At 41.0% G+C, this 24,823-nt stretch overlaps 1 protein-coding gene and 1 long non-coding RNA gene across 14 annotated transcripts in view; both read left to right on the top strand.

Annotated features, from left to right (window-relative positions):
• LOC137846494 (uncharacterized) overlaps nt 1–13,099 on the top strand; it is a 44,789-nt gene extending 31,690 nt beyond the window's left edge. Inside the window, exon 4 of the long non-coding RNA XR_011090511.1 lies at nt 9,778–13,099. This is a non-coding gene — a long non-coding RNA (uncharacterized lncRNA). The remainder of the gene's footprint in view (nt 1–9,777) is intronic.
• Nucleotides 1–24,823, top strand: part of DLG2 (discs large MAGUK scaffold protein 2) — a 1,027,768-nt gene that overhangs the window by 50,949 nt on the left and 951,996 nt on the right. The window lies entirely within an intron of this gene.

The raw sequence follows: 24,823 nt of genomic DNA, 5'->3' as shown, positions 1-24,823 counted from the left end.
TTTGGAGAAGCCCCTGTTTGAATAAGGTCAGTGAGAGCCTATGCTGCAGGAACTTCTTGGGGCATGGAAAAGGTATTGTAAAAGTAGAGTGCTGAATTAGAAAATGCCATTTTGTGAACATTGAATGACTTCAGAATTGTATCTCAGCCTGAAGTGATACAAAAAAACATGAACATTCGAAAGAGTCTAATTTCAGAGGTGCTAATATGAAAGTTTTCATATTCATGAGGTCAAAAAAATGTTTTGTGTAAGAACTGTGAAAACGTTCTATTTTATTTGAGATGCTTTCTGTAAAAGTATGGAAAAGATCAAACATTTGTTGCATTTGGTACATCATTAAGGGCAGATAAGGGAAGAGAAAGCAGACAGGAGTCTTGACAAGTTTGTGTGTGTTGAAATATAGCTGAAAATAAAGCAGAGAACCTGAGAATTTGAAAAATTGGCAAACAAAATCTAAAGGATAGTTCTGTTTTGAATCATATGGCAAAATTTCAATGACTTTTTCAGTAAAATAGGTACATTTTCACTATTGTTATTTGAATTTCACCTTTTTTTTAATCAATCATATTAATCACTGCACTTCCTCTCAGTTTTCAAGCTAGCTGTTAGCATTGACAGTCCTCCTCCCTTTTATTTTGTTATTTGATTATAAATTTTATTTTTTTTATAAATTTTCTCTGCTGTCAGTCGTGGTATAAGTGATTGGGTTCACAGAAACTATGCCATGTATGGAAGCACAATACCTGAGGAATTCCTCAGTATTACTATTGAACCAGTTGGTCCTTTTTGGGCTGACTGCCCCCATCCCAGATCCTTCCCTTTCTGTTACGCTTTTGTGACTATACTGATAGTTGGGTTTGACCATGACCTCTCACTAACCTTACATCTTGGATCTCTGCTGGCTTCCCAAGGACAAGGCATTGTTCAACCCTCCTTGAGATATGTGACCTACTTAGGAGCAGGAAAAACATCCAGTTGCAGTCCCCCAGCTTTCTGCAAGGCCACTGCTCAACTTTGGTTAAGCATAAACTTGACGCTTTTGGGTGGGATCTCCTTGAGATGGGTTGGATGGTTCATTGGGATCAGTACTGGTGAGAGTAATCTCAATATCAACTCTACAGGTCAATCTAAATATAACTCTGACATACCATCTCTGCCTTTCATGTTGAGGCTATGGATATTTATTTATTTTTTGGTGCCAGCATCTTTAAGCTGACATTTTTACTCTCTGACTGTAGATGGAAATAAGGCAGCAAATTCTCTGCTCCTTTTACAGCAATACAAATGTAAAGCAACCTCATTGACTACAGAATTTCTCATCATAGATAACATTGCCAGCTGCATTTGTTCATAGTGATGTGACCCATATGCTCTCCTTAGCAAATATTCAGCATCTTGCAGGATCAGAGCTTTTGTAACTTCTTTTTCTTTTGTGTCTGTGTATGTGGCTGAATGCTCCAAATGGATGAGATCTTGACTTTTTTGGTCATTTAGAGGACACTGGAAATCTGAAAATGCTTTAATTATCTTATTAAAGATAATTAAACATTTTCTTATTTAAGAAATTCAACTCATATATGCATGCCCCACAGAAAGAGGCAAAGCTCTTTCCAAGCCACTTACCATATTTTTGTTCTGCTATTGAATTTTGCTTTCTCTGATTGCTTTTTCTTCTCTTTGTCCATCCCCTATCTTTAGCGAGCCTTATACTTACAATTCTGAATGTAACCCTCTGCACATTATAAGTCAAAGTAGTACAAGTAGCAAAGAGTCTATGCTCTCACTCTTCAAATGTCCTTCAGGAATATATTGTGCTTGTATTCTCCTTGTGCTGTTCTTTGCAAACCGAAACAAATACAGTGGAGCTTGTGCCAGCATCCTCCTCGACAGATCTTGAAACTCAGGGATAAAATTTATATGTGGGAAGATTTAATTTACCTCTTTAGTTTCTTCTAAAAGCAATTGAAAACGCTGTTAACCACTATTTAAAATGTCAGCATTTCCCGTAACTACCATGCAATCGTAACTTGAATTGCCATAGTTTTCCTTTGTATTCAACATTTAAAGTATGTTTGTTGAGTAAAGATGCCACTATTTGGCATATGATGACTTTTGAATACTTCCTACCTTATCTGCCCTGTGACATATCTGGTAATCACTGCCTACTAGTGCCTGATTTCAGACTGCTTTAGACAGATTTGCCTTTTGTACCACGTTGTGGGGAATCTTTTTCATATCACACCCTTGTCAAAGCATATGGCTTTGTCCCTGAACCTGTTAAAATCCAGATGCTATGTTGAGTCAACAGCTTTCAAAGTTGCAATCAGGTTAACCAAACACAAGGAAGTTCAGTGGTGAAGCTTTCTAGCAGTGTCATTTACATCTGGGATGATTTACTCTTCTTGGTTCAGTCTTTCATGAATGCTAATGATTCTCTAGCTAGAAGCAAAGATGTTGCTAGTAGTAGGTGCACCCCATTGCTTCCTAAAGCTTTCTGTAATCATACGTGTTATTTCTAGGTCTCCTGAAAGGCCCTGGCTTTACATCAGATTTATGGGCCCCAGCATATTCAACACCCCTAGAAAGGTGCAGCAGACAAAGCTCGTTGCACTACAGGGAAGACTGTTTGCTTATAAAACCCTGCTTTGGAATGAGCTAGCAGCAAATCTGAGGCTTAATCAGGTTCAGAAGTTGGCAAAAGACCTTTAGCTTGCCATTCTAGAAGACCACAGAAAGCAGAGGATAAAATTCCTGGATTAAATATTCTGGAAGAGCTTCAGTAACTTGGGTGAGGCACAGAGCTGAATCTTACGACATCTCATCTGAAAAGCCTCACCTTTGATGGCAAAGTGCTCCCTCAAGCAGCTGTTTGCTTCTAAATCAGCTAAAAAAGCATCTCACCACTCCTGGAGCATCTGGAAGCAGTGATGGTGTGACAGCTCTTCCTAGTTCAGATTGGATTGCAGAAAGGATCCCTAGACAGGGCAGAGCATCTACAGAGCCGGTCAGTTATTAGCTAGCCTACCTGATACTTCATTCACATATGAGAAACGATCTAGGGGCAGTTCTGCACATTTGCTGATACTTTCCTCTTCCATTTTTTGTTATGATGAAGAACTTTGGCATGAAATAGGAGTTTTAGGCCAGATGCACAAAAATACATAGGTCCCTTGGTGCCACTGATTCCAGCTTAACTCAAATGGATTTGTGGACCAAAGTCTTGACTTCTTACATATTTATAGCTTCCAGATGTCTTTGCCTTATAAGAAATCATGGAGTCGTGTATGTTTTGTAACAGCAACCTCATGGGGCCGCAGTGCAGACTGACAAAGGTGTTTAAGCGCTTGTATCTGCAGGAGAGCACCTACTAGGATCCATAAAATATCCTTGCACACATTGACTTTGGCGGAAGTTGAATTCTTGAAGTTTACATATGCTTTGGTAAATCCCACTAGCCATATCACTTGCATATTTATGTGCCTTTGAAAATCTGGCCCAAGGATTGCTGGTGTGGCAGGGGTCATAAATCTCTTCATACAGAGACTTCCACACATGTTTCTATAATAGTTAATAGCACTGAATCCACTTTGTTCCAAGCAGCTATCAGACCCAGTTCTGCCTTGCAGCTTGGGTCATTGTTTACATCAGTACAAAACAGGCCAACTTTCTGTTCATTCATAGCAATGATTTGGCTGTTTCAAGACACTAACAAAGAAAATCAGCTCTAAATTCAGTTTAATCAGCCAGTTAAGACACATTTTTGGCCGCTTTACGTTTTTGGAAGTGCAAAAGAGCTGGAGCATTATCTGCTCTAATTATGTGGGTTCAAAGTAGATGAAAATGCTACTTCAGGGGTAAGTAGATCATAATTTTGATTTAACAGTGTTTTCCACTGCCCAGGTCCTGTGACACTGGACAACCAGTCAGAGGTCTGGGTGGGGAACAGACAGTGAGGGCATGATAAATCTCTGATTAAAAATGGTGCCACTGGTCAGAAGAACTTCCTAAGCAATGTAAACAGTTCTTCAACGCCTTCTAATGCAGTTGTTGGAACAACATTCCTAGGGAAACATATTTGTGGTTTCATCTGTCACACCCTTTTCCTACATCTCCTGGCTGTGGACCATCATTTTCCTGAAGGAGACGTTCAGCCAGGCTCTGTTTAATCTTTTTCTCTGTAACTGCTCTGCTATTAGCAACTATGGCATACATTTCCTCTCCTGGATTTTCATTGTTATCAAATGCTTGCAGAATTATAATTTTGTATGCATTAAGTAATTTCAATGAATGTATAGAATAGAACAGAATATTTCTGTTGGAAGGGACCCTCAGAGATCAAGTCCAGCTGACCAACCCCTTCAGAGCTAACCAAAAGCTGAGGCACGTTCCTGAGGGGGCTGTTCAAATGCCTCCTGAACACTTGACAGGTACAGGGCAGCCTGTTACAGCGTCTCACCACCCTCATGGCACAGGAATTTTCCCTCATGCCCAGGCTAACCCTCCCTTGGCACAGCTCCATGTCATCCCTAGCCATTGGTTACAGAGCAGAGAGCACTCCCTCGGCACTTCCCTCCTCTGGGGCTGGAGAGGAGTTGTTTTTGCAGTATTACATCTCATTCTGTAAAGTCTCATTTCCATACATTCACTGTGTACTGCTTTATGGGTATGGCATGAGTCTTTGAGTATTGTGTCCCATTTTGGCTTTTCTCCAGCTAAGTTTCATTCTAAGTTTTGAAGTTGTGTGGAGTCTGTCCTGTCCACAACTTGGTAACCAATATAAATGTTCCCATTGTCATGGGCTCTGCATGGCACTGCACTTTCAGAGTTATTATTTCTCATAATAATGAGTCAGAGGACTTGTGTGTGTGCATGGGTGTTTTGTATTCTGTGTTTCTGTGCCACCCAATTGTACCACCCTTGTTGTATTGCTACCACCCTTGTTGTATTGCTACCACCCTTGTTGTATTGCTAGATAGTCTCGGGGTTAAAATAAAGTGAATAATGGTAGGCTTTATTTTTTATTATATATTATTTTATTATATTTTATTATTATTATTATTTTTAATGAAAATAAACTTGGTTAAAGGTTATCGCTAAAAGAGTCAGCTTCTACAATCAGATGCTCAAGCAGAACACTCAATAAGCCTAAACAGAGTAGTGTGCATGTATTTGGGAGCAGAAGCTGGCTCATTTTCCCCTTTTGTTCTCACTCGCTGTCTGGCAGCCCCTCTTCATTTGATGACTTCTAAAAATTTAATTAAGGTACAGGTGACTTGTCTTTCCGAATGTCTGTGAAATAATGTTATGTCCCTAGGAACATCTGAGTTAATCCATCCAGCTGCACTATTTTTATATTCTTTTGTGTAGAGCTTCTCAATCTTGTGCTAGATCATCCAGTAACTTCTTGGTCAAAATCTATGGGTATATTTTATATACTTGTTGCAAGTCTTTCCAATTATTCTATACATTTTCTCCGCTGAAATGTCAAGTTTAAAATAAGCCCACACTGCTTTCCTTTCCTTCTCTCTGTCTGGGAAATTTGGCTCAGAAAAGCAGCAGCCACCGATAGCTTCAGCTGGAGGTGAAGTGCCAAGAACTTGCAGAGTCTGCGCTTGGCACGGCCGAGTGCTCACCGTGTGCAGTCCTGAGCAGGGCCCCTCTTCTCCACGCTGGACTTTGAAGGAGCCTTGGGCTGGACTGGAAATTTGCAGATATGGTTTTGTGTCCTTTTACTTAATTGCATCCACGTCTCAAAGCCTGTAGTGAATATGGGCTTGACTGGCAGCAGTTATCAAAGAGCCAAAAACCTCTCACTTGTGTCTCCACCTACAAAGCTGCACCTGCAAAGGCATCCATACAGCATTTTATGCTGTTTCCACATGAAAGAAACAAAACCACTTATAAAACTAAGCTTTAAAAGATGTTTCCCTTGTGCAAATTGGGGGTACAAAGAAACATCTATTTAATAGAGATATTGTGAAGATTAAGTATTTAAATATTTAAGGATTTTTGAAAGCTTCTGTAATTACGTTCAGTGAGTGCAGCTTAAATATTTCTCCTAATACAAATAGGAAGCAGAAACTCAGAGTAGTTTTTTGTTACCTCCTTACAAAGCCACCTTCACTGCTCCCACTGTATTTTAGAGATATGCATTGCTAGCCTTTCCCAGGAAGAATCCCTTTTCCTTCTTTTCCCTACGACCCATGTAGGATAATTTGTGATAAATATCTCCCTTAGCTCCTGTTTATTAGAGTTACCAATTTGGCAACAATTAATCTTTAAGATATTTTATTTTAGTGAATAACATATTGCTGTGCATAAAATCACACTCCAGCTCTGCGCTATTCCTTGCTCTTGCTCCTTGGTTAAGCTAAATTGTTTACTTGAACTTTCTAGAGCGATGTTTATCAATACACCCACGGGTCAGACGGTTTTGATGTGCTCTCTGGAGGTATATTTGCAATTGCAGTCTCTTCACAAGCCAGAAATCTCAAGCCTTGCATTTTATACTTTTCTCTCTCACTCTTGCAACATTTAATCTTTCCTTTCTTCCTGTCTCAAAGCAGACTGAAAACATACCCTTTTTGCCTCGGTCCCTCAGACTGACTTATTAATGTGAGCCCTGTAGTATCCCTTTTTCTTGTCGCTTCTAAACAGATTGCATCTACAGTTCAGTGCGAACATTTCAGCTGTGAGATTATCTTGTAACTGTTTGCGCCACGTATATAAGCATAACTCTTTCCTCTCAGTGTTTCTCATCAGACAGGCAGTGCACACATAAAGCCTCGTGGTTATTTCTTCCCTATAGTGCAATTTGCTTTTTCTTTCCTTTTATGTTTCCTGATAGAAATTACACACTATGCTCTTTCTTTTGGTCTTTGGTTTAAAATCCACCTTCGTGTTTGTCTTCCACATTGGTTCAATAAAAGCTGTTAACTCTGTCTTCTTCCCCTTTCCCTCCATATGAAATCAGTAAATTCATTTTTTTCCAGGAATTCAGATGCAATTTTCTAAAATGAAGTGGTATATCTTACTTTCATTACATCCTATTCACTTCTTAGAAAGTACTACATGCAATTTTTTTATCCTCATAGGAACAGAGCAGACTCTTCCAGGAAACATTGTTCTTTTTTCTTTCTTTTTGTCACATGGTCTGAACTTGGGTAGACCTGTGCGGTGTCAAGAGTTGGACTTGATGATCCTTAAGGGTCCCTTCCAACTCAGGATATTCTATGATTCTATGATTCTATGACTTATTATTTACTTACTGGTCTGACATTGTGCTACACTTCCTGAACACTTACTAGAACAGCAATATGGTTTACAAGTCTGCCAAATTTAAGTCTTTCTATTGCACTGAAGAGAAAAGAAAAGGTAATATATACCTTCAGGGATGTTCTGCAAAACTTTCATAGGTACCTTTGAAATGGTCATGATCTCATGACCACTAACCAAAGACACTGCCATATGATGACTTTCCAGTGACTGACTTGTAATTTTTACTTTCTTGACGTCCACATCATAGAATCAAAACTGGCAATAATTGGGACCTCTATTGGAAAATGCAGGCAGAGAAACCAAAGTCAAAATTGTCTTATAAATTGATCACCATTATTTTCTCTTAATCAACAGTAATGGACACCAGTAATGGCAGAATATGGAAACTTAATTCACTTACTGTGGCAAAGCAAGGTTAATAGTAGAAAATGCCCTGGATTCTTAGAATACTGAAACAGTGTATTTGTATCATGGGGTGAGGGGTGAGAACAGTGAGGTAGTGAGGCAGAGACAGCAGCAGATAAGATGGACAGTCTTTTAGGCATCTTACTATCAAGGGAAAGAGCAGTGGAAAAGCGTTCCTAAAAAAAAAAACACAACCATTTCTGTTACTTACCAGTGCCTGATTTTAGGTGGAGCTGTTGCTCAGGCAAGACTTGCTCTTCAGTGTAACGTGATCGGAAAACATTTTGCTTTGTCTCACTGGTTTGATTAGCTTTTAAACATTGAATTCAATATTTAGCAGAGTGATAAAATACTAGTGGAAAAAAAAGACACATAGTCTTGTAAGTGTTAATTTTTCCCCTGCAATGCACTGTGGCATTAATTTGGCACTTATATTTTAAAACTTTCTGATGATGTATTAGGTTATTGGGCTGGAGTCTGTCAACATAGTATCCGAGCATGCTCAAGGCTAATTAATTTTCCAGTAACAAAGTGTTAATGATGTTATTGTTAAACTCCTTTTGATACTAATCTGGCCAAGAATTCTTCCCAAATTCACAGGAACAGCAGAGATCTTTGGCTGTTCTTACGGTATTGTGGGAGGCTCAGCTTGGAAGGGTTGGTCTGAAGGAAGCCTGTTGTGTTTGTTGTATGTGTCACTGTAGTTATAGAAAAGAAAGGTTTTCAGACAGGTTGGCTTGACAGTTTTTACAAAAGACAGTCATGCTGGTGTCACCCAATCTTCTCCTTGCAAAGATTTATCAGGTTCTAAAAGGAGGCGCTGAGTTTGCAAGTCAAGATAGCAACAGCCATGTGGAGCAACATTGCATAGGAGCTTTCATTCATCTTTGGTCAAATTCACTCACTTATGGAGTTATACAGCCTACTTAAACTCTTGGAAGCTTAGAGAAACAGTTCATGTTCTCTTCTCCATCAGTAGGGTTGCCTTATTTAAAGCAGAAGCAGCTCTTTTCCATGGCATGCATGCATGACATCCAGATACCTGTATCCCATGATGTGTAAAGGCAAACTGGTTTAGGAGGCAGAGAAAAGACAAAGTGGATTTCCCTCTCCACCATTACAGGGGTGCAGGTAAAATAAAATAAAAAAATAAATAAAAATCAGTGGCCCTGCTGAAGTCCTCTTCTAATCTTGTCTTGTAGGAGTTTCCTAACACACAAACACATTTCTGAGGTTGCGTGCTTTAGCATGGCAATGGGCAGCAAAAAAGAGATTAAACAGAAAAATGTATATTGCCTTCCAAATGGTTAGTGAGGTCTAAGAATGAGAGAGAAGGTTCTGCTTCTCATTAGAGCTGTTACAACATGGCTAAGTCTTCCTTTAATGACTTATGAGCATTACTCATCTACATAAATACAAAAGCATGTAGCCAGTATAGAGCAATGGACAGCTGGTTCAGTAGTCCCTAAAGTCATCATTGAAGCAAAGATGGACTTTTATCCTGTCAGTTTTCAGAAAGAACTGTTACGTTACTATTTCTCATTTCCATTCTCACACACTGCGCTGCCATAGTTTTGTCCTAAACAGGGAGGTGTCACAATATCTCACAGATATACATATTTTAACAGATTCTCTCTTCCCAAGTTCATGTAGAGGAAAACTTCACCTACTGTGACTTCTTGGGAAGACGTGATGGCTAAATCTGGCTGTGGTGTTTCCATCACAGCTCAAAGAAAGTAGTAAAGGAAGTTTCATCAGGAAGAAAATACTCTGTACAAGTAAAGGCAACTATTTAAAGAGGGAATGCTCCTGGGACTCCTAACACTCTTAAACCCTGTTGGAGCTAGTAGGATGTTAGGGATTCACCATACATTGGGCAAGAGGATTTCAGCACCTTGTGAGGAGGTGTAGTTGCTACTAGTAAGGGCAGACTAAGCTTCGTTTTGACAGGTCTCTATTTAGCATCTTTTATATGTTGAATTCCTAAAGAATGGCTTTTATTTACTTAAGAGAATAAAATGTTATAGCTAATTTTGAATGTACTTACTGTAGTCATTCTTTGACACATTCTCTCTCCTCTGGTATTTTTCACAGTTCAGCTTCAGTGATTTTGACCACTCCAGTTTCCTGCATCACTCGTACCATGACACTTTTCAACATCCAGGAGAACTTGATACTTCTGCTATGAAGAATATGGACATAAAGACCAGCCTTCATATTTGTGTCCCTGAATAAATTCCACTTGAGGAAAAAGCTATGTACTATTGAATAATGTCCTGGAACATAATTCAGAAGCATCATCAACAGAAAAAAAACATCCTAAAGTGGGGGAAAGACACGCTTCTTGAACATTATTCATTTGAATAGTGGAGCTATACAAAAACTGCTATTGATATGATGCAGCTGACATGTGACAGAGTACCGAGTGGACATTCTTCAGGAAGTCAGCTCCATCTACCCTAAAGTCATCACTATTCTCTTACTATTCTCTTACTAGGCCTTATTTTTAGGAAACTGTTTAGCATGTGCATGAGTTTTCCCAGTCCTAAATTCTTTTAAGCTGCATATTTCTTCTGGAGTGAAAGCTGGAGACACTGCATTCTGTGAGCTGCTCTGCAGGCATTAAAAACAACATTCCTCACTTTCAGGGGACTGCTATGGTGGCATGCAGGAATCTAAGATTTCATGAAATTTATGATTTTCAGCTTTATTGAAGAAATAATTCTGTTTGTGTGTAGGTATGCAAACCTTCAATATTGAATGTATAGTATTGCAAGTCATAGTCATTTTATCTATCAGCTATTGTATTAAATGAAGAAAGGTTATATATTGTTAATATCCTGATCTCCAAAAGGTTGTGAAAAGTGTGTTTTTTTTTTCTGAGTTAAAATGTACTTGAAAATTGTTGAATGTTTATTATTAAAATTTATTTTTTTAAAAGAACAGAAGAGTATCAATTCTGTGAATTAATTCTTTTCTCACAAACACCAGAGAGGAACCTGCCATGGTGTTTCTCTTGGAAGAAGAATACATTTAATTACAAGTCTGAGGAAGTGACTTGCACTGTAGATGGATGGATGCTTTGAGCCTGTTTGCACACATCTAACTTCTTCCAAGCTGAAAGTTTGTTCTGAAATGTGGGGGATTCTGTATATTACTATTACACACATGCCTGCATGCTCACACCAGCAGGAAAACTGGTCTGCTGTTATCTTTGTGGTCATGGCCTAACTCTGAAACGTTCATCCTTATTCCTGGCATTTCAGTGGCTGGAACAGGTGCCTGTAAGTCCTTGTTTCAGTTCTCAGCTCCACTATTGACTTATTCTGAGACCTCAGCAAAGCAGAAAACTGCTGTGTGCTATTTTCCAGTCTGCCATAGGAGGTGGATAGCATCTATCTGATGAGCACACTGTGGGATTTCATCCAGTAACGTTTGCGCACTACTTGAGATTTTTCTGCTGAAGATAATTGTGCTATTTTTCCAGTTCCCAATTCACCTGTGCTGCAAAGTAAATAGGAGCTTGAGATCACAATTATAAGGCTATTTATCTCCTGACCGAGATTTAGTGATTCAGTGATGATGGCCAGTGTTTTTTGTGAGGGGGTTCATCTACAGAATCACTCTTGCATTTGTGCCAGACATGCATTTCTATTCAGGTTTTCATAGGGGAAATTAAAGATTAGACATGAAACTTGCTTTGTTTCCCTTCAGATCTGAACGAAAGAGCTGTCATGAGCTGCTGCGCTTGGTGAGATAGGCTGTCTGCCTCTGGCTGGAGAAAGAGAACTGTGTGGTTTCACCTTGTGCCATAGCATTTGTTTATCACAATGAAGGAAGGAAAGAATTTAGAAATTACCCAATGCAAAAGGAAACGTGGGATAACTGGAATGACATTATTTCTCTCCATTTTAGCAACAAGATGGTCAGTACTATAACATCTGGGTAAGGTCTAGACTTTGGGGGTTGCTCATTAGAGAAAAAGAGCAAATAACAGAGATGGGAACTTGACATGATACATTGCTTTGTTCCTCACAGAGATGTTCCGTCCATTAGTCCTCCTGGTCAAGGGTGTGAAAGGACTTTGCCTTTAGGTATAAAATCCATAAGATGATAAATCATGATCTGTTGGCAAAAGTCATTTGTTACTGAGTATTAATGTTGAAATAGTTGATCTGATTAATCTCTTCAGTCTTACTTCTATTGCTAAGAATAGCAGGATACCTCAAGCAACCCTGCCAACCTATTATATAGGCTCAATTCTTTAGCCTTCATGGGCCTGTGTGATAGAGATTTTAGATTCCTAATATGTGCTTTCTCCTAAAGGAGGGGCTGGAGGACAGCAATCACTGCTGTTTGGGTTCCTGGACTCAAAATCTTGTTTATGGGAAAAAAGAAAGCACATATTATGTGTAAGTAAAGCCAAGAACTTTTTGTTAGTATAACTGAAATCATGAGTGTAATCATTATTAGGCTAGATTTACTTTTTCAGATAAATAAAATAGTTATGCATAAAGTTCTTATTTTCTACCCCTTTCCCTGGTGTAACACTTGGTCTTCTACCATTTCTTTGGGTCTTAGGGCTGGTAGCCTCATTCTGGTAGTGGTGTGTGTGTGAGAGATCTTTTGACAGATCATCAGCATCTGCAGTTGTTTGCCGGGAGAAATATGATGCTTGTGTTGATGGCTTCTTCTTCCTCCCTCCAAGATCCACTTGGGGCTATTTTTATGTTTGCTAGTGCACTTTACTCTTTCTTTTCTTTTTACCTTTACTCTTTCTTCATTGGTCTGCAGCTTCAGGTTACATCTAAATTTACTATATTTGGTCTCTTTTATGTATGTTAGGCATTATTTTTTTTTTATTACTGTTCTTTTAGTTACTCCTAGAAGTAGATTTGTCCAGCTATAGGTCTACATTTCCTTTAATTAATGTCTTCTATCTCCACTTCTCAAGACCTTTGCTGTTGTGCCAGACTTATATTTCTCTATACCACATCATTGTGTTGGTCATAAATATTCCACTCTACATAGAATAAATGCTTGTTATTTCTGTCTGTATAAAATTATAGCTGTACCATACAAAGATAAATGTAAATAAAAGAAACAATCCATAGACACCGGGCCAATTAAGTAAAGTGCTGTGATAGCTAAAACAAGTTAAAACAAAACTCCAGGCAAGTCAAGAAAAGTTTAGTAAGAGCTAGTGACGAGGCTAAGTCCTGAGGTCTTGAAAACTCAATACAGAGGTAATGGCCTGTTACTAGCAATAGCAATACCATATTGTTACAGGGCTAGATAGGTATGGGTGAAACAAAACTCTGAGAGACTGGGATAAATCTGCCCCATTCTTTCTTTTGCGAACAGGAGCCAGGAGTTTTATAGTTAAGGGCTATTTCCCTACCACAGACCATTTTTTCCAGATCTAAGTGTTGACCTGTCAAAGATGCCTGCAAAATCTGTGAAATTCGGTGGCTGGGTGCATTGAGTTTACATGGCAAGGTTTTTGTAGTGGGGGGGCTGCAGGGGTGGCCTCTGTGAGCAGAGCCCAGCAGCTGCCCCATATCAGATCAGAGCCAACTCCAGATGACTCCAAAAGGGACCCTCTGCTGGCCAGAGCTGAGCCATGAGCGATTTTGGGTGGGTCTCTGGGAGAGCAGCGATAAGGAAGGGGAAAAAAAATTCCTGCTGTGCTACAGCAGCTGGGAGAGAGGGGTGAGAGCTGAGTGAGAAGCAGCCCTGCAGCCCTCAAGGTGAGTGCAGCAGGAGGGCAGGAGGTGCTCCAGGCACGCAGCACAAGTTCCCCTCCGGCCTGAGGAGGGTCCCCTGGTGGAGCAGGCTGTCCCCCTGCAGCCCATAGGTCCCACATGGAGCAGATCTCCATGCTGCAGCCCATGGAGGAGCCCCTGGTGGAGCAGGTGGATGTGGCCTGGAGGAGGCTGCGACCCATGGAGAGCCCCAGCAGGAGCAGGGCCTGGGCTGGAGCTGCAGCCTGTGGTTTTAGTTTAAAGCCATCCCCCCTTGTCCTATCACTGCACCCCTGACAAAGAGTCCCTCTTGAGCTTTCCTGTAGGCCCCGTTTAGGCACTGGAAGGCTGCAATGAGGTCTCTCTGGAACCTTCTCTTCTGCAGGCTGAACAACGCCAACTTCCTCAGCCTGTGCTTCAGCATGGGAGAGGTGCTCCAGCCTTCTGATCATCCTCATGGCCCTCCTCTGGACTTATTTTAATATTTCCACGTCCTTTTTGTGCTGGAGGTCCCAGACCTGGATGCAGGGCTCCAGGTGGGGTCTCAGGAGAGCAGAGCAGAGTGGGAGAATCCCCTCCCTCAGCCTGCTCACCATGCTGCTTTTGATGCAGCTCAGGATACAGTTGGCTTTCTGGGCTGCAAGTGCACATTGCTGATTCATGCTGAGCTTCTCATCCACCAATGCCCCCCGTGCGCTCGGTCTCCCCACCCATGTCACTGACAAAGATCTCAAACAGCTCCAGTCCAAATACTGACCCCTGAGGAACACCCCACTGTGGTGGGTACTGATCTCCACCTGGACATTGAAACATTGGCCGCAACATTTTGAGTGTGAGCATCCAGCCATTTCCTTATCCAATTGGTGGTTCATCCATCAAATCCATGTCTCTTCAATTTAGAGACAAGGACATCACGCAGGAAGACACAGTCTGTATTTTGGAGATTATTAGATAATAATACTATATGACACAGAAATGATTATATTTACATGAGAGCTCTAAACATCCGGGACTTGGCTGCTGCTTTCAGTTTAGTAATGTCTCTGTCTAAATTAAAACCTTTTTATGGTCAGGGTTTTTCACAGGTGCCCAGGCCAGTGGGCTGTTTCTTTAAGTCTGTTGCATTTTAAGCCCTACAGGAAAATTATAGTTCAGATAGTTGAGATAAATTCATTCTGAGAGCTGGCATTAAAGGAAATGTTAGGACATTTAAAAAATACAAATTTTACAGTAAGAGTAATTGACAGGTCTGCTATGCTGTTCCTCTGTCTGAGAGCAATTTCCTGTTGCTTAGGTTAATCTTTCCAAATAAAATATTCTGTATCATAAGATGAGGCATGTCAGATTTCAGGTTGTTTGGTTTTGGTAGAAATAGGACAGAAATTGGAAAGTGGGTTTAAATTTGGCAAAGTTCAATTTGTTGGATTATTGATATATTTATTATTTCTCAACAGGTCATTGCAAAGGTCTCTGTTTCCATTGGGGCAACTGCCATTGAATTTAAATTCTCTAAACCCAAAAGAGAAAAAAGGTCCTAAATATTTGTAGATTCAGCACCTAACAAATGCTTCTTCTCCTCTCTCAGCCTCCCCGTTTATAAAGGCCTTTTCCTTTCATGATTTGTAGCAAGCACTACCTGTACAATGGGATTTTTGGCAACAATTCCAAAAGGAACATGATTGAGTCCATGGGCACTGATTATACAAACTCAATCATAGTTTCTCCTCCTGTCTCTCTGTTCTGTATACCCCAAATTCTAGTTAATAGATTTATAAAACAGAATGCCACAAGGGATGATTAGCTCATCTGGTCTGATGGCCCATATATCACAAGCAATTGCATTTTATACAGTGCCCTTTACCAAGCCCAGTTGTGTTTATGTTTGGATAAAGCTGTTTGCCAAAAAGGCATTCAGCCCTGGCTTCAATACATCAAAGCAGGGAGAATCAGCAATTTCCACAGTAGTCTGCATCATCACTTTCTTGGTTAATTACTTTCTTGGTTAAATGCATGTCTGATTTCTGATTTGAAGGTGATAAACTCAACTTGATCTTCAGAAGTTGATCTGAAGTTACACCTTCCAGACTGCTGCTTGTTATGCCTTTCTCTGGTAAATCAGAATTCATGAATATCCAGGTTACTGTCACCATGTACCTTTCCAAGGAAAAGTAGGGGGTAAAGGAAGGAGTGTTTAAACAGAAAAAGCTGTTCAAGTGCCTCTCACTGAGCCATTTCTTTGACTCAAAGTTTTCTACATTCAGTGGTTGCTTCAACAAACCCCAGTAATCTACCCTACTGGTGAGAGTTAAACTAATCCACCGATGGTATCTCCATGATACTCCAGTGGAGTACCCAACAAGGCATAAAACTTTCAGATTCTTTCAGTTGCACAGCTCGAGGTTTACTTGCAGGAAAAAAAATAATCTTTTATTATTTGCCTTACTACTGAGACTTGAATGGTCTTACAGATCAGTTCAGTTTTCTTCTTGTGAGAATCCTGAGCTTTGTATGTTTAACATGTTTTTCTTTTACTCCTCTGAAGACAAGGCAGTGGACCCACAGACAATTGAATAATGATTTAGTATGTCCATCCAGACTGAATTGCCTTCTACTTCTCTGTGTTATCCTGCTTAAAAGTCACCATCCCAGTTATTCAATTTTTTTCTCTCTTTAGTTCTCTTGAGTTTATGTTCAGGAAATCTTTGTTAATGCATATGGGATGTAGCACTAAATTATCACATCATTTTCTTCCCAAGTGGAGATATATTAAAATCAGTGCAACAATGTGGGATTGAGCAATGCAGGTATTTTGAGCAGGATCATTTTAGCCTTTTTAGTCCTTGGTCCTGCTGTTCATAAAATAAACATCTTTCACATATGAAGTAACAAACTTTCATTGGAAAAACTAAATTACCTATCATATACTATAATAAATAAAGAAAAAATATTTATCTCCTGAGAAAGAGAAATCACAGGTGGAAGGGAATGTAATGGTTAACATAGCAACAATTCTTGAAATAAGTGAAGTGAATAAAAATAAATGTGAAAAGTAAGACAATTTGCACAGATTTAAAAGAGTGGTAAGACAACTGCAGAGAAAAGCAAAGCAAATAGGAAATCTGGAGTGATGAGGAGCATAACAATATATAAGAGGTTAATTGAATTGTTTAGACATTTCAACATAAAATGAATGAATAAGGACTTTTTAAAAGACTTGCCTAATTTGCAATTTCATATTTAATTTCTAATAACTTTCATATTATTTTGCTTTATTCTTTATTAATGGTTTGGGTGCAAGAGGGATGCCATTTACAAGACTGCAGGATGATTATGCTGTTCTTCAGTATGAACAAAGACTGCTGAGTAAACCTGTTCTTGGAAACTGAAAGTTATCCTGCTGATCTCAAGAAGATGTACTTCTGTACAAGAATTTTATTTGTCTTATTGGCAGTGTTCTCTCATACAAGAATTCAGGAGCTGCTGAATCAATGCAATGTCCTATGAAGTTCATTTCTGTACTTAAAAAATAAAACAAATAACATTCCAGAAGTTTTTTTTTTCTTTTTTCTTTTAAATAAAATCTTTGCTTTCTTTTATTGAGCCAAGATCTTGGTCTCAAATGTGTCTTGTAACGAGTTCCACAATCCAATTCTTCTCTGTGCAGAATTTTTTTCCCCTCAATTTTGAAAATATCCACTTTCGGTTGCATTGACTGTACCTCCGATAGATTCATATGAGTCACAAGAGTCTGACAATAGCTTTATTCTACAGCCAAAAGGATATACTTTTTAATTTCTCTTAAGTTTCCAGAGGAACATGAGAACTTGCAAAGTACTGGTATTACCACTGAAGCTTTCTGTCCCCAGTGCTTACAGTTTTGCCTTGCAGAACCACATTAAGTGGCAGAGGGTTCCCTTCCCTAAAACTGTGAAATCAGAGCATTGGCTCCTCTCTGGGATATTCCTCTTTCTGGAATCAAGCAGAGGGTTGTGGTTATTCACAGTCTGCTAGCAGAAAGATGAAGATGTTCCCAAGTCTGATTCCTTTTTGAGAACCAACCAGTCTGGGGATTTTATGTTGGCTAAAAACATTGGCTGTGTTCTGGAGAAACTGAGATGGGATGCCGTGACTGACTCAGCCAGCCTTAATGAGTGCTCTTGCTGGGCCAGGGGGGCTGCCCACACCCAACGCACATTTCCGTCCTCTGTTCTGTTAGTGTTTGATCTGGGGTAGCTGTGCAGTCAGGTGGTCTGCTCCCCAGTCCAGCAGAATGCTAACCAAGGAAGGGAGGAGGGAAAGAGAAGGGGAAGGGCACAGGAAGGAAGAAGTACAGGAATGGGAATGGGAATGGGAATGGGAAAGGAAAAAGTTACTATGAGTTGGATCCACTTTTGCAGTGGATCTGAGCAATAATCTCAGACTTGAATTAAGGTGAAGAGAGTGATCTGATCTCTCTTATCCACTCAGTTTTATGTATTTCCGTTGTTTTATGTATTTCTTCATGTATCTTATTTCTTTCTCTGCAGAGATGCACAGTTCAAATATTTTCATCCTCTTCTCACATCAGCTTTGCTGCACTTCTCTGAATCTTCCCTCTCTAGTTCTGTTATGTTCCTTGTGAGACTGAGTGCTCAGAGTTGCACACAGAGTTCCTGGGGAGAGGGAAAGAGCGAGGTCTGTAAGAGCACCGTTAATAGTGTTCAGGTAGTGTTCTGGGTGTGTAATATCTGCATCCAAAGGACCGTGTCTCCTACCTTAGAGTCCCTGAGAAGTTCTCAGGATTTAATGATGTGGTTGATACATTACCTGCTTAAATGAGCCAAAAGACAGCATTTGTGTGTGCATTCCCTCTTCCCTTCTTTCTACTTTCTTGCAGCTATCATGGATATGGGACTGAAAAAAGTCTCCTGCTCGATTCTTAAGTTGCCATCTGTGCCAGTTCTTGCCTCATGTCCATAGTCCTCAGCCCTGCCCCATAAGTGGCTGCTGGTCAAGGGACAGATCATCTCTGACTGGCTCTGAATGATGCAGGGGCAAATTTCTGGCTCTCACACTGGCTCCCTGTGCCACTTACTGCATGTCATTGAATTAAATAGGTTTTTAAACTCATTCTGACTAGCTCTTGAATCTGCAGTATAGACAGACATATCCAATAGGACTCTTTTCACCGTCAGTATGCAGAATGACACATTTTCAAGGTGAGAGCCATCCACCTTGATTCAGATGTGCACTTCAGAATGAGAGGAATTGTGACTTTGAAGCATGGCCTTGGACAGTTCCTCACTTTAGATGTCTACATTTGGTAAGATTAATCCTGTCCTGATTCACAATCTCACATCTGAATTAGTACCAGTACCTTTCTCTCTTTCCTCTTTTCAGAGTGCAAACCTTTTATTTCTGCCCAGATCCAGCATTAAGGCACATAGATTTTCAATGGGCATGTCAGATATAACTCAGCTAGAAATAAGCAAAGACAACCTCATAGATTTTGCTTCTACCTTTTGTTAATTTTTTCCTTCATGATATCAGGAAAAAGAGAGAAATTGCCACTGTTCTCTCTCCTTGCATTCACTTTCCAATTGGTGTTTGCAGTTTTCATTAACTTTCCCCTTTTGAAAATTACATCTCATTTTTTGTTTTTATAAAAGCAAAACAAAGCAGTGCCTGACATTTTCTGTGTGTATATATATGTATATACGTATATATATATATGCATATATATTGTTCCACATTCCTGTCATGAGAAAAGGGATATTTTATCTTATGCTCTTTGCTTAGAGCATTAATAGCATACTTATTATCCTCATACATCTGACACCTGAGGGTTTTGCTGGCAGTTTACGTTCTCTTTTTTTCCCAGGGGTTGGGAAGGCAGTTCCAAGGACCTGATGCAAGATGCATTCATCCATCACGTTTGGCTGCAGAAATAACTTGTTATTGCTCTTCAGAACTGTAGCCTTTATAAGAGGAGTCTTATGCTTTTAGCTCTCTTTTCAGAGCAGCATTGTGTTTGGGAAAAGGAGCTGAGAATTCTGGAATTCAGAGGAAGAACCACAAGGATGCACATGGTCTCTGCCAGCAGGGCCATGGAGATGCATTTTTCTGCCCAAACATGTTTCTTGACTTCAGCCTTTTCCATGCCTCCCTCCATTCTCTTCAGGCTTTGCCCCTTCCCCTCCTCTCCCTTTCACTTGTAGGCATTGGTCCCAGCACTGCAGCCGACCTGTGCTCCCTTCTCATTGAGAATAGTGGCAGCAGCACCCACAGAGATACACCTGACTCCCATGGCATCTCTTCTCATATAACCTGACCAAATGCCTCGGGGCTAATAGTGGAAGCTGAGATTTGCCATAGCTCATGTAGGAACCATAAGTGAGAAGACACCCTGTAGCCTTCAGAATCAGGTTCAAGGACTCTGGCATTGGGTACCAAAAATAAACATCAATCTCAATTTCTTCACCAACCTTTCTGGGTAAAATTCAGAAATACCCCCAACAGCTTCACAAAGGCCAGCAGAGCTCGAAGCTGCTTCTGTGTGTTGTTCTAGCATGGCAATAGTTGGCTGCTGGCACACTAGCATGATGTGAGATTTCAGGAAAAAATAGATAAAAGTTTAATAGCTGGTGCTTAGAATTAATGTTTCACTTTGAGGATTTAAGCTTTATAACTTTTCTTGTCTGCATTTTTATTTGTATTGTTCTGAATACAATGCTGTCTTGGTTCATCCTGAGAGCAACTGTTAAGAAAAAAATCTCTATTCCCTGCCTAGGGAAGATACAGAGTAAGAGAGTGAAAACATACAAATAGCATTTGAAGTCAGTGCATCCAAACTATCTAAGCACTGACCATGAGTGCTGATGGGAGGTAGAGAGCAACATGAAGATTAGAAAACACCTGCACCCTCATTTAATCTGGTAGGAGATCGTATAGGAATAGTGAATCTTTCTAGAAAAAACTGTCTCACAAAGGAGAGGTTTTGATTCATCAAACCGCAAAAGCAAATTTCGGAGTTCTTGGCTGTGCACACCGTGACACTCCCTAAGACTGGCAAGGAAGGTGATAAACAGAGGGAGAAATGACAAATGGGAAAGAGTCCTGGAGAGAGATGGCTGGGATCTGTGTGTTTGGGTTATTTTTGCGGTGTTGCTTCCCTGGCAAGCTGTAAGAAACCATAAGCAGCACACTAACAAGGGAGAAGATCACCTCCTCCCCCATGCAGACTACACGGGTGAGCATCTGTAGATGGGAGGAGGAGGGTGAGCTTCCGTGGGACAGCTCTGCTTCCTTTGCACAGATGGGTTAGCAGCCGTGGGGACCAAGGAGGGAGAGGGACCCTCAGCTTTAGCTCTCTGTTTCTCTGTAGCATGACAACCAGAAACAAGGAGCAAGCATGGAGGGAAAAATAATTTGCCGTTTATCTATACATGCTAACAGATGCCTCTCACAAGGGAACAAATTGTCAACTTCAAGGCACAGTGTGTTCCTTGGCTTGCTTTGTGCTCAGGGTATGCTGTGTCCCTAAATGAGCAGAGGATGCTGTCTTGCAAGGAGCCGGGAAGACTGACAAGAGTGGAAGTGGCAGAAGGGGAGGTAAAGGTTAGAAATAGGGAGCAATATTAGCAGAAAAGATCCAGCTTGGAAAATGCAGTCTCATACATCTGGGGGAAAATAATCTGAGACTCAGCTGTTCTGCAGGAGAGAGATACTTAGAGAGCACTAGAAATGAAAAAAAAACCCTAGAGATAGCAGTGGGAAACCAATTAGACGTGGGCTTGTATTGGCAGTAAAGAGTGTAATTTTGGGGCTACACACGGAGGCAAAAACATTATCTACCAGGGAGGTGATGATCCAGCTGTAGATGGCACAGGTGGAACAGTATCTCTGGCTTGGGTTTATTGAGGGCAGACCAGCATGGATGAATTGGAGGGATTTCAGAGAAAAGTGTCATTAGAAAGGAAAGAGCTGGAAAGAATTTTTACAGAAAAAAAAAAAAAAAAAAAAAAAAAAAAAGAAAGATTAAAAACGTATTTTATGTGGTTTGGTGGTGCTTCAGGTGGGAAAAAAATAACACTCTAGAAAAACATGAAGGCAGTAAATAGCAAGAGGAAAAAATACATTTAGGTTAGCAGAGGAGCATAGATGAAGGCATAAAGGTTTAAAAGGTAAAAATGACCAAGATCATAGGCAAGAAAAAATTCTCCAGGACAAGACTGACTGTGAAATGGCCCTAGGAGGCAAGCATTAGATGCCAGTGATGTTTCTGTCCTGCCAGCAGCATGGAATTTGACTGCAGAGTGCTGCAGTGATGCCCAGGTTGGGTTGGGTGCCAGAGGAAGGCTCAGCAGCACAGAGCTCCAAGCAGATCTCTCCAAGCCAGACACCTCTGCTGGTATTCTGCCTTTAAACATCTTCCATGTCTGACGAATTTGACCATTTGTGCTTTGTTTTACAAATACAGACCGACCTCTCTTCTTCAGTGTCTTCCAGAGGAAGGACATAAAGGATGAGTGTGGAGCTTCAGCTTCACCTCCTGGTGAAGCTCCCTGCTCTCTCCTTGCTCCCTGGTCAGATTCACATGTGTTATTGATTTGCGTCTAACATGAGCCCTCTTCTGCTGCTACAGAGAGCAATCTTTGCCCTCTGATTCTTGTGGTATCTCTCCTGGTCATACCAAAACCCACAGAAGTCCCCCTTTCCTGTCATGCAGCTGGCTTTCTCTTTCCAGAAGAAACAAGTAGACAAGCAGGCATTATCTCTCCTGAAATCTTCACTCTGATGAGAGCTGTGTATCATCTCTTCCACCTCCTTTAGGACAAGCATAATGACCCAGTTCCACCACACAGGGCTCCATTTTCCCTGTCCTGATAACATTTGCCTGTGATGCTGCTCTTTTCCTCAGAAGCTCCGTGGGGTTGCTGTGGTGGAGCTGGGGACCAGCATCGCTGCGGCCTGGCTGGGGTTGAGGTGGGCTTCTGGGCCTCAGCAGGGTTGTGGGGAGGATTGGGGCTCCACCTGCAGCTCAGGATTTCCAGCCAGAACCCTTTTGGTTATTTGTGATATCAACGGAGATTTTTCAGTAGTTTCTATGGAGACTGCCATGTCTTCTTTGATTGCAACTTTTCTAGGGGGATTAGTAAGAGCGTGTGGTCTTTCACTGCAGCTCGGTGGTGCGGCTCTAGCACAGTGTAGTAAGTTGAGGTCATTAACGTCTGATAGCTGTGTAGGGACCTTTGTGTTGTTCAGCAATTAGTGTTCTTCACTGATAGCAAAGCCACAGAGAACAGTACAGTATTGCTAGGGGGACACTCAAATTCATATCTCACATACTTTAACATAATATTTATCAGTGAATGGAAACCCACCCATCTTTACTAGGACAGGCTCCTTTGGCTTTCTGTTCCTTTCAGTATCATTTTATAAACAACAACAACAACAAAATAACCTTCCACCCAAACTAGGGTTTGACTGTGTGGCTGTGATCTCGTGGGGTCTTAGCTAAAGCTGTTTGTAGTGATGTGTCTGATGTCCCAGAAGTTCAGGCTGGGGTGGGGGACTCAGCAACACTAATTAAATCTATCTCAGTTTTAAAAGATATTTTCAGAACTGCACCCCAAGCCTGAATACAGCACTGCAAAGCTGGTGTGCTCACCAGCAGCAGTGACGAAGCTCCTCATGAAAACAGAAGATACAAGATAGCAAACGGTCAGAAGATAGTTCTCAGCAGAGAAGAAAAGACACCCCTGGGGTAGATGTAATGTTTGTTGCAGGAGCTGTTGCCAAGTCACTACCAAACAGACCAATTCACTCACTAAATCTACAGGGTGGAATTTGTTTCTTAAATTTCAGCTATGTGACACATCCCATAAGGCACAAATGAGAAACACAATTATTTTGAAGCCTTAAATGTCGAAGAGAAGAGAGTAAAAAGCAGCTCAGATCTGTGTTCTGCATCTTTTTTTTCTTTTTTTCTTTCTTTTTTTTTTTTTTTCTTTTTTCATATTTAAATCCCAGTTTCTTTCTGCTTTCTCAGTAATGCAAGGACCTGTAACACTGCAGCATAGTAAGGATGTGCTGTACAGAGAGGATGAGGTGAGATGTGAGCATGAACCAAGTCACCAGGATGTGTCCCTGAGTCAGCTGCAGATAACCTCTGGCATAGTTCAAGGAGGTGCAGAGGAAAATGTGAAAGTTAATCCTTCTCATCGTGCCACAGAAACATCTGCTGCCAGAGGGCTACAGCATCCACACCACCAGTACTGGGTCAGAACATCGCTGCTGGCAGTGATCGACCTCCACTTGCCCCACGAGGCAGTGCTCAGCCCTGCTCCCTGTGACATGAGCAATGAACCTGGGAGAGCCCAATTTGTGCTGCAGCATCTTCAGGAGCCCCTCAGCTGCCAGAATCGGTGTATACCACTGAATTTGTAATCATGGAAAGGTTTGGGTTGGAAGGGACCTTAAAGCCCATCCAGTTCCAATCCCCCCTGCCATGGGCAGGGACACCTCCCACCAGACCAGGTTGCTCAAAGCCCCATCCAGCCTGGCCTTGAACACCTCCAGGGATGAGGCATCCACAGCTTCTCTGGGCAGCCTGTGCCAGGGCCTCACCACCTTCTGAGTGAAGAATTTCCTCCTTATGTCTAATCTCATCATGGCTGTTCTTGCTGATGTCTTTAATCTGCAGGGCTTGAGAAGAAATGTGCCATTTTCTGCTGCATATGGGGAACAGGCTGTGGACAGCAGCTATGTTTTGGGAGAAATAATAGTAAGTGTTCTTGGCAAGCTAGCAGCAAGGCAGGTCCTAAATCATGTGTTGACATGGTAGGCCTACTTTGGTCAACTTTGTGGGATTCATTGCAGATTGTTTAGGCTTTTTTTATATATACATAAAAGTACATACCAGAGGCTTGCTGAAAAGTGAGGTGTGTGTTACAAGGGTTGGAAATCATAAAAGTAAATAGAAATAAGTAATTCTTTAAGATAAGCAAAATCCCCTACTTGCAGTTATAGACATTGCTTTGGAGATAAAACATCCAGTGGTCATTAAATAGCAGCTTGTATAACAGTTCAGAAAGATGAGAAAAACTTTCACCTAAGTTGCTAAATCAGCTGTAGCTTAGGTCTGTGATATCAGAATAGGCAACCTCATGGTATCACCAGTGATACTGCAAAGGGAGAGCAGAGGGGTTTAGGAGGCAATGGAAGAGGAGAACCTGCTGCAGACCAAATTCTCCATTCTCCCCTAAGTATAAGCACGGACCCTCGACAACAGCAGTCCATGGACCAAGAAGATGCTGACATGGGTTCCCTGTTTGTAGGCTGCCAATAGCAACCATCTCCTCTGGGGAAAATGTGTGCAGGCTGCTTTCTGCTTCTAAGTGGAGTATTCATTTGAT

This window comes from Anas acuta, chromosome 1 (assembly GCF_963932015.1).
Source record: "Anas acuta chromosome 1, bAnaAcu1.1, whole genome shotgun sequence".
Classification (NCBI taxonomy): Eukaryota; Metazoa; Chordata; class Aves; order Anseriformes; family Anatidae; genus Anas; species Anas acuta.
The sequence above is the reverse complement of the archived record's forward strand: the minus strand, read 5'-3'. Positions and strand labels throughout refer to the sequence as shown.